At 43.0% G+C, this 9,736-nt stretch overlaps 1 non-coding gene across 1 annotated transcript; it reads left to right on the forward strand.

Moving 5' to 3' along the window:
* The first annotated feature begins 8,701 nt into the window (after window positions 1–8,701).
* On the forward strand, window positions 8,702–8,773 carry Trnae-uuc. Its single transcript has one exon. It is a non-coding gene; the product is annotated as a tRNA-Glu (tRNA).
* The last annotated feature ends 963 nt before the right edge of the window (window positions 8,774–9,736 follow it).

Below are 9,736 nucleotides of genomic sequence, written 5' to 3' on the forward strand. Positions count from 1 at the left end.
CATGTCGTGATTGTGACTGAGTGTATTCTGACTGGGCTCCAAAAGTACTCAACTGGTAAAATGCGGCCTTTCCATCGGTAAATGTTTGTAAATTACAATTATATCGCGATAGTAACATTTGCAGGACCACATATTTTGAGATATGTATTTTATGTAAGCAATTTGTTATGTACCGTGTTGTAGTGATCGACGGGATCATTGTAGAGTTATTGTACTTCCTTTGATATCTTTCCTCAATTGGACTAGTGTCTGTACTGCAATGAAAACAATACACAACGGTGCAAGTGTCGCCGTTATGCGGTTGTTCCATTCACTGAGTGCTTGCTGTTGACAATACTAATGCCCACTTTACTCTTCGTCCTCAGTACTCAGTACTCGCCATTTAGTGCTGCACTGTTTTGTCTTGGGTTTGTTTTTCTAGCAGTGTTTGTTTACGTTAACAGCGGTACAGATCAGTATGGATACATTCGCTGATGAGGAGTTGACCGATATGTGCTTTGTGTGTGGATCCGCTGCATGCAGTGGAGAAGCCGCACAGTGACGCATATGCTGAGCTGTTCCAGTAACGGCGACAACCACATCTAATTCCTTTCCCATCCGTACATAGGCTTCTACGAGAAACCGGATGTTTTGGTGATTACATATTAGTCTTTTTCATTATTGTGACAGTATTTGCACGCAAGCGAATGTAACTGGGGTTACAGTCTGAATAGATCGTAATTACTTTATTGTTCTGTAACAAGGAGTCAGAGATCGCTGATGCTTACAACAAAACACTCAGAAGATATCCGTGAAAAAACGCTGAAAGTCTGTCGGTGGAGTTCTGGTACGCCCTGTGTATTGAAACGTATTGTCGAAGGAGGCCTGTTGTCGTAAATGTAAAATATAAGCTAGACCTTATACAATCACCAGTCGTGGACTTGTTACATTCATATTGAGCTAAATGTAAGCGTGCTTTGGAGACGAGGTTTTGTTAATCCGATTACGCCGGCCGCGGTGGCCGAGCGGTTCTAGGCGCTTCAGTCCGGAACCGCGCGACTGCTACGGTCGCAGGTTCGAATCCTGCCTCGGGCATGGATGTGTGTGATGTCCTTAGGTTAGTTAGGTTTAAGTAGTTCTAAGTTCTAGGGGACTGATGACCTCCGATGATAAGTCCCATAGTGCTCAGAGCCATTTGAACCAATCCGATTACGTGTAAGTCATGCTCTATTTTAAAAGTATGTAATACGGAGACGGCCGAGGAAACCAAACTGCGGTGCTTTTCACAGCAAACGACAGACGTTTGAAATTTATTTTAACAAACAGTTTTAATGAAAAGTTAAATCATCTGTGTAGGCGACAGTTGACAAAAAATGTTCAAATGTGTGTGTACACACTACTTAACCTAAATTATCCTAAGGACAAACACACATACCCATGCCCGAGGGGGGACTCGAGCCTCCGCCGAGACCAGCCGCACAGCCCATGACTGCAGCGCACGAGACGGCTCGGCTAATCCCGCGCGGCTGGCAGTTGACATAAGTCGCCTTTATCCCGCATGCATATGATATTAACTGAGACTGAAAAACCTAACTGGCAAAGCATGGGATATGTAACAGCCACTAGACGACCGACAGATTGTTTATCCTAAAAGTCGATCGGTGGCAAAAATCGCGTTGGTTGCATTAGCGGCAACGTAGTGACAACTACGTTTCTTGCCTTTATTTATTTCCTTTGGGTCACTCGGTTCCCCCATAACTTGAGAATAAATGTTGGAAAAAGATTCTGGAGTGGAATCAGTAACATCCATCAGTGCACTGACGCGTGGTTCTGCGGCGAACACTCGCAGTTTAATACTCTATTTTCTCTGATTCGTCCGGACTGTCGGGCGTCTATAAATAAGTAGGAGAGCAAACAGGATCACGACCTTCAGTCGGAAGCCGCGGCAGATTAGATTAGGGGTCGTCCGGGGCGGCAGGGCTCGGTAACAACGGGCAGTCTCCGCCAGCATATGACACCGACTGCTGCCAACGCGAGAACACACCAGCCGTAGGGCCCAGTGTCCACTGCTAACCGTATGCAACGAACAGCGTACCAAGCCCATAAGATCAGAGTATGCAACCTTTGTATCGTATGGTGGTTCTAGCTGCAACTTCTGCGTCTTAACATCAGAACAAGGCAACGCTATTATATCTAATAGGATATGAGCGTTTTTTCCCTACTAAGGAAGGCTGCAGATGGCACTGGGGTCTTGTCGGAATGTCGGTCACTTTGGAGAGGGTTAAGCGACTCTATTGGCATTGAAGCATTCGCCTGGAGTAAGTTTAGGGAAAATCACAGAAAAGCCGGTGGAAGGCATGAGCCTGCTGCTTCAGAAGACGTGTTCTGCACTTTAATCGTAGCGCCAATTTCCTCGGTCACTTCTTCCTTTCCTTTCCTTGTCCTTTCCCTATCTGCATTAGTAGCCATACTCATTATTCTCAGTAAGTCACTACAGATTGCAGAAGCAGTTACGTCTCTCATCCGTGAACAGTTTGAAGGAAGGTTGTTTACAATACCGCTGACGTTCTTTTCTTCTTGTGGACCTGGTTGCTGCCTCGTACAACGAAAACCGCATCTCGTAAGTCGCGTATTTTCTGGATGACTTTACGTCATGATGATACATCCGTACTGCGAAAGAAAAGATAAGGCACTGCGTTCCAGAAACACTACTCAGCAGTTACCATCACCTTCTTCTTCTTAACTTTCAGGGAAACGGAGTGACCCATGTTCCGTTTTCGTGTGGCACCCTTATCCATCTCATCTCTTCTTGGATCTCGTAAGATTCCTTATTCCTTTTGGTACATATTTCACGGCTTGGAGTGGTGATGGCCGATCTACCATTATTTCCACATAGTTCTTCCTTTTATCTCCACAGGGCGTCTCTGCTAAGAGATGTCAGGTGCAATTTCTCTGGTGTTTCGGGAGACACCTACAATTTCGTTTTTGTGTTCTGTAGCTGGAGTCAGCCCAAACCAATACTGCTCGTCACGTCTTTCATGCGACGCCCAACGCCTGGGGTGAGCATTGCTTTTTTCCGTTACAAACAAAATGATCTACACATCGATCCCAGATTAATCTAGTACTATTTTCAAAACATTAGCTACTTAAGGAGGTACAATTTTATCATGAAAACGTGAAATATAACATTTTCAAATATTTTTTGTGCACGTCTTTAGTCTGGTCACCCAAAGTTTGAAAATGTTGTATCACTTGATTTATTAATAACATCGAACTTTCTAATGTAGATAATGGTTTGAGAATGAAGGAAAATGATCTAAACTAGTGAGTAATAAAAATATTAGTTCCAACATTGACGGAAACCTTAATTAATAAATCACAAATATCTTTTTCGGAGCGGTAGGGAGGGGGGGGGGGAGAGGGGAATGACAATGAAGCAGATTTCAGAATCCGAAAATGAAGCGTACATTTATTATTCAATTCATTTACACATAATGAATTATTCTATGTATTTCACAAAAAAATGAAAAACGATTAAGGGAATCATGTACCTTGAGAGCCCTTCGTTTTGGTCTGCCTCCCAGCACGAATGTCCGTTTTCACTACCCAGCAAAAATAACTGACACCACAGCACTCTGTTTCCCTTCGTATCCGTGTACTATCACTGACATGGCCTATCGAAGCACTCACTATGTTCGTGGCTTACCACAGTTTCGCTGGAAGACATCCAGAAATGTTCACAAAAAGTGCGTTTTTCATTCCTTTTTACATCACAGCTATTTATGAAATATTCATCATATCATATATAAATTTTTCGAAATGTTTCGCTTTCTAATTTCCCAGAAATCTTTTAGACACATTCTTAAACGATTACCTGGATGTATTCCTCCTCGTGCCTTAGCAATAATTGTTTTTAAAAAGTTTTGTGATCTATGAATATATCAACACATTTGTTTCCATTTTTTCGAAACGAAAACACCGAGCGACGCGACGCGGTGGTTAGCACATTGGACTCGCATTCGGGAGGACGACGGTTGAAACCTGTGTCCGGCCATCCAGACTTATGTTTTCCACGATTTTTCTTTATCACTTCAGACCAATGTCGGGATGGTTCCTTTGAAAGGGCACTGCCGATTTCCTTCCCCATTCTTGACACAATCCGAGCTTGTGCTCCGTCTCTAATGACGTCTGTATCAACGGAACGTTAAACCGAATCCTCCTTTCTGAAACTAAACCTGAGGAACTCTTGACTTAAATATAAGTGGCTGTAAAAATATTGACATTTAAAGCTATTACATAATTCTCTATACGCTTCAGTGTTATGTCTGATGCCGGAAACAAAACTTTTCCTTGACTCTACCCATGTTCACGCAAATTTATCATTACAGGAGTTAATGACAGGCCCTTTGGCAAACTCTTCTGTGAACAGTGTTTGTCCGTTGCATGGATATCCCACTCGCCCAAGAAAAAACAGTACTTTTCTGTAAACGTACTGCAGTCTTAATGATATGGCATTAACTACAGGGCACCGCAAACTTCGCAGCGCTAACCCCCTAGTCGATCACGATAAGAAACATATTCACATATTCACATATGAAAAACATGTGAAAATGTTTTGTAGAGTTCTCAAGAAAGCACTCCCAGTAGTGTCAAAGTGCAAACACTTTATTATGAAAATTTCTCAACTGAAGACACTAGTTGTCCAAAACGCTGCCCGTTCACGTATTGACATCACACCTCGAAAATCACGAGGTGTTCATGTAGTGCTGCCAACTGTTTATCCTGAGGCCAGATATTTATTGAAAGAAGTATAACCGCTGGCAGGCACTGTAAGTCGAAAAATAGAACTAATGTGTGAATTTTAACGTCAGTTTCCTATTCAGTGACACCAAATTAACAAAGTTTAGCTCGTTCCATTTCCGTAATACTTTGTTTGTTGAAGAGTGTGAAACATGCATACACTGACAAGTGTGTTCAGTGAGAACAACAGGACTATTGTCTGAGGACAGTACTCGCCGCGTGTGACGCGATGCCGCTTTGTTCTCCGCTTGCACCAAGCTTGTGCTCGTTAACTAAATATTATGTGCAAACAATTACCCATGCTGCTTTGCGAAACATTTTCCTAATAATGTTTAGATGTTTTTTATGTTTGTCAAACAAATCGGTACGCATGCGACAGCATGCGCTAATATTTTCCAAAACGCTGCGAATGAAAACGGGATTTTTTCGGGGCTCATAACTCGGTTTCTGTTACTGATGATAGAAGGATAGGATCAAGTGGTTTCGACAGCCCTTGGGCTTGAGATCATTTGTATACCAAAAGCAATAATCGTCTTACTGTAAATGTCCTGCAGTGCTGGGTCAGTTTTTGAATATTACACATTTCCTCCATCTTAGCAAATCGGTCGGTTATTTTTCATTAGCTGTGATCCAGGGTGCACCTTAAGTGGCTTGTGGAGGCACCATTTAGTTTATGGCTGGTTCCTGAAAAAAACCCGAAAAACATGATTTTTGGGTGCCAAAACCGAGCCGCTTCAAAGATTGCTATGCACAGTAAATGGATGAAGTTGTTACTATGTATTGCTAAGGTCCCCATCTCGAAGACCCATGAAAATTTTCTTGATATCTTTATGCACTTCCGAGATAGAGGTTCAAGGTTGCGCTAGTTAAACACGTAAAATACGCACGTAAAATCTGGTGAGAGTCGAAAACATAGTTTATGATGTGACGTAACACGGAGAAATATGCTGTAAAGTGTCTGCATTATCATCAGAAAGGTACTGTGAACTCATTGTTATAGGACTGAAGCATATGCAAAAGTTTTGAGCACGTAAAATCCGGTCTGAGGTCTAAAATTTGTTTTGCGTTACTTTAGTTTCACATAACTAAACTATGAAAATGTGAGTGACATGTCCTGCTGTAGCAGAGACAAGAAGGGAACCAGTGGAAAAATGTTCCTATCGGATGTTCAAAAAAGCGAATATGCTCCTGACTGACTGCAAAGTGGGCTACCACTTGGCTCATCCTACCTTCTTCAGCATCTTCATAAATTTTCCCAAAAATTTTGGCTTGCAAACATAGTCGCGCTTTTTTAAACTCGGAGAGAAGGAATCAGTGGCATCGGGGAATAGACGGAAAACTAATATATACTGGAAGACAGCAGACAGTAATTATGGTATTGGGAAGAGTGAAATAGACAATGGTACTATGAGAGAAAGAGAGGGAACAGGAAGCGGAACGTAGTTAAGTGACTGAATCGTGCTAGGAAAAAAGTGAAAGACACGGTGCCAGTCGCGAGAGGAATAAAGAGAAGAAAGTAGAAGTGATAGCCAGTGATAATGAGACAGGATCTATGACAATGACAACTAGGAAGAGAGAGATAGTGACAGTGAGAAGAGATGGCAGCAGGGGGAAGGAATGAATGATATACGGTAATAGCAAGAGAGAGCAAGAAGGAGACAGCGACAGTGAGAGGGGACAGTAGTAGTAGGACAGTCCGAAGGAGAATGAGGCTCTGATACAGGAGACAGTGACACACACACAAAGAGATAATGACAATGAGTTGGACTGAATGTGAGTGAGAATGGGCAAGTGGGAGTGGATGGGTACCAGTGACTTACTGTGATGTGATAGTGGGAGTAAACGAGTTACGGTTAGGGGAGCCTGAGGGAGTGAGAGGTGAGCCGCCTGTTAAAAAGAGCTCGAATATGTTCGCATGCCAAAATTTTTGTGAAAATTTTTAAAGGTGCTCAGGAAGTTAGAATGAGGCAACTGGTAACCCACTTTGCTGTCAGGAGCATATTGGTCTTGTTTGTGGAGCAATTCTCCGCTGGTAATAATTTGTCTGTTTTCAGTAGAAACAGCATTGGCTACCCAGTCAATTATCTTCTTCATTACATATATTTATAGAAAACCTCACGCTTCTTTTTTTTACCGTAAGTCAATACTTTGATTTTGTCCTCGATAAATCAAGGAAGGAAATTTAATACCGTCGACGTTGAGGTCATTAGAGACGGGGCATGAGTTCGGACAGTGTCTAAGGATCCATCCCGGCATTTGCCTGTAGCGATTTAGGAAAGTCATAGTAGACCTTAATCTGGATTCCGGACGTGGGTTTGAACCGTCTTCCTCCCGAATGAGAATCCATTGTGCTAACCACTGCACAACCTCGCTCAATCCTCGGTAATTGTCTTCAGTCCACAAAGGGAAATACATTTTAACCTTCAGTAAAATGCTAACCGAAGTAGTCCATTAGCTTAACTGAGAATTGGTAGTGAATTAGTTATTGCCTTGTTGAAAGAACCATTCCAGTCTTGGCCTTAAGTGACTGGGATACCGCGCAATACGCTAAATCTGGAAGGCTGGACGATGATTTGAAACCTGCCTCTTCTGAATATGGTGCGTAATCAATGCATTACTCTGATCGTTCCCTTGGCTGGAACAACAGCGTTTAAAAGAAATAAATTCGCAAAGAAAAACACTCGTTGTTTTTACTACGTAAGATCGTCTGTGAGTTGTAGTTCAAAAATCCTAAACGACTATGACTGCTTCTGGACACCTTCCTGACATTAATCGGATACGTATGTAATCCTGTAAGAAGCATCCTGAAGGATAAAATGTTTTAAAATATTGTAGAGATATTCTCACAGTTTGAGAAATGTGTGTATCTCCGCCACATAAGTGACAAACGTGACACTCTAGGTGAACTTTAATTTCTCGATGTTTTGTGGATAAAATCTTGCGTCATAGCAGTTTAGTAGCAGCTCCTGCCTAGCTCTTTCAAATTCGAGGAAACTTATCTCGTACTGGAATATAATAGACACAAGAATGCACTAAAAGTGACAGTGGGAAGGACGTCATAATTATAGCTGCTTGTTTCTCGATAAGAGTATCTATATTTCGCTTTCTTTTTATTTTGTACAGTTTTTCATATTACCACTTCACCGGCAATTCATTTCACACACAGTATCTGACACACAAGGAAACGAAATACTAACGGCGATAACTGTGACAGGGAAAAACACTGCTAAATTTGCACTATATACTTTTGTATTTCTATGTTCATAATCAACCACGTTTTTTAACGCTGGTTTTCCAATCGAATGCGGTAGCAAAAACACGAAACACATGATCAGAAAATTATAATCGAAACAAAATAAGAATCCAAACATCTTTCAGCCGTTTGGTCAGAGAAGTCAGGAAAGACCCTCACTGCAAATGATGCCATTGACGTGTTCTGTTCGAGGAAACGAATATCCGTCTCACGCAATCCATGTGATAGTAGAAGTCGGCACATTTAGGTGGAAAGCTTTGGGGAACTATTACACGTCACTACGGAGATAGCTTTATGTTCGAAATTTTGAGCATTTTGTCAGTTTGAAATGTCAGCATGCCCTTTTACCTTGTTGTTAAGGCGGATGTTTCTTATTGATATGCGAAAGTCAGCGCTTTTAAAAATAAACGCCGGAAATAAACCGCAGACTAGGTTACTTAGACGTTTGCGAAAATGCTGTAATAGTATATCAACGAAAATACAGAAGTGTGTGCCGAACCAACTTTGGCGAGCACTTGGCGCGACTGGCAGCGTGTCAAAGTAGCCCTGCTCCCGACCGGCTTCCCCCACCAACGGCTCCTGTAGAAACCAGTTTCCGGCAAGCCCCAAGCCAGGTTCTGTAGTGACTCACATCGTTGAAATACAACTTCACAGCCAAAGTGTATCGTCTCCCATGTGGTCTAGTGGCTAGGATAGCTGGCTTTCACCCAGCAGGCCCGGGTTCGATTCCCGGCATGGGAAAATTTTTTTTAACCTTGAAGGCGAGACACTCGTTTCAGCTTACGTAAACAAAGAAGGAAAAAGCACAAGACTTCGTCTAGAACGTACTACAAGAGGTAAATGCGCCGTAAGTAAATTGTGGGCCAATTTTATCAAGAAATCCCGCTTTTCACCTGTAAATATCAAAATATAGATATATGCTAAGTATACGGTATTTCCAGAAAGGCCACGCAAGATGATTTATAAACAAAAGCCGAACGTGTCTGGTGAATGATATTCTTTTACTGAAGCAATCTTAAGGCGGAAAAACCATTAAAAATAAAAATTACACGCTGATCAATAAGAACGCCTACCTAATGGCCGGTTACGTCCAGCTTTGCCACAGGTAACAGTGGTGACGCTTCGTGGCAGGGAAGCAATGAGGCCTTGGTAGGTCGCTGCAGGGAGTCGCCACCCCATCTTTGCACACACGTCAGTCAATTCCCGTAAATTCCGGGGAGGGGGGGGGGGGGCAGCGATGAGGTCTGACGCCACGTTCAGTCACATCCCATATGTGTACAATCGGATTCGGATCTGGCGAGTAGGGGGGGGGCCAGCACATCAAATGGAACTCGCCACTGTGTCCCTCGAACGACTCCATCACACTCCTGGCCTTGCGACACAGCGCATTATCTTGTTGAAAAATGCGACTTCCGTTGGGAAACATGATCGCCATGAAATGGGTGCACATTGTCTGCAACCAGTGTACGATACCCCTTGGCCGTCATCATGCCTTGCACGTGCTCCGCTGGACCCGTGAACGCCCACGTAAACATTCCCTAGAGCATAATGGAGTCGCCATCAGCTTGTCTTTGTCCTGCAGTACTGGCGTCAAGGCGCTGTTCTCCCAGAAGACGACGGCTTCGCAGCCTCCCACGGGCATGACGAAGAAGGTTTCGGAATTTGAGACCATGCAACACTCAGCCATTGCCCCAACGTCCAGTG

Source organism: Schistocerca piceifrons, chromosome 3 (genome assembly GCF_021461385.2).
Source record: "Schistocerca piceifrons isolate TAMUIC-IGC-003096 chromosome 3, iqSchPice1.1, whole genome shotgun sequence".
Lineage (NCBI taxonomy): Eukaryota > Metazoa > Arthropoda > Insecta > Orthoptera > Acrididae > Schistocerca > Schistocerca piceifrons.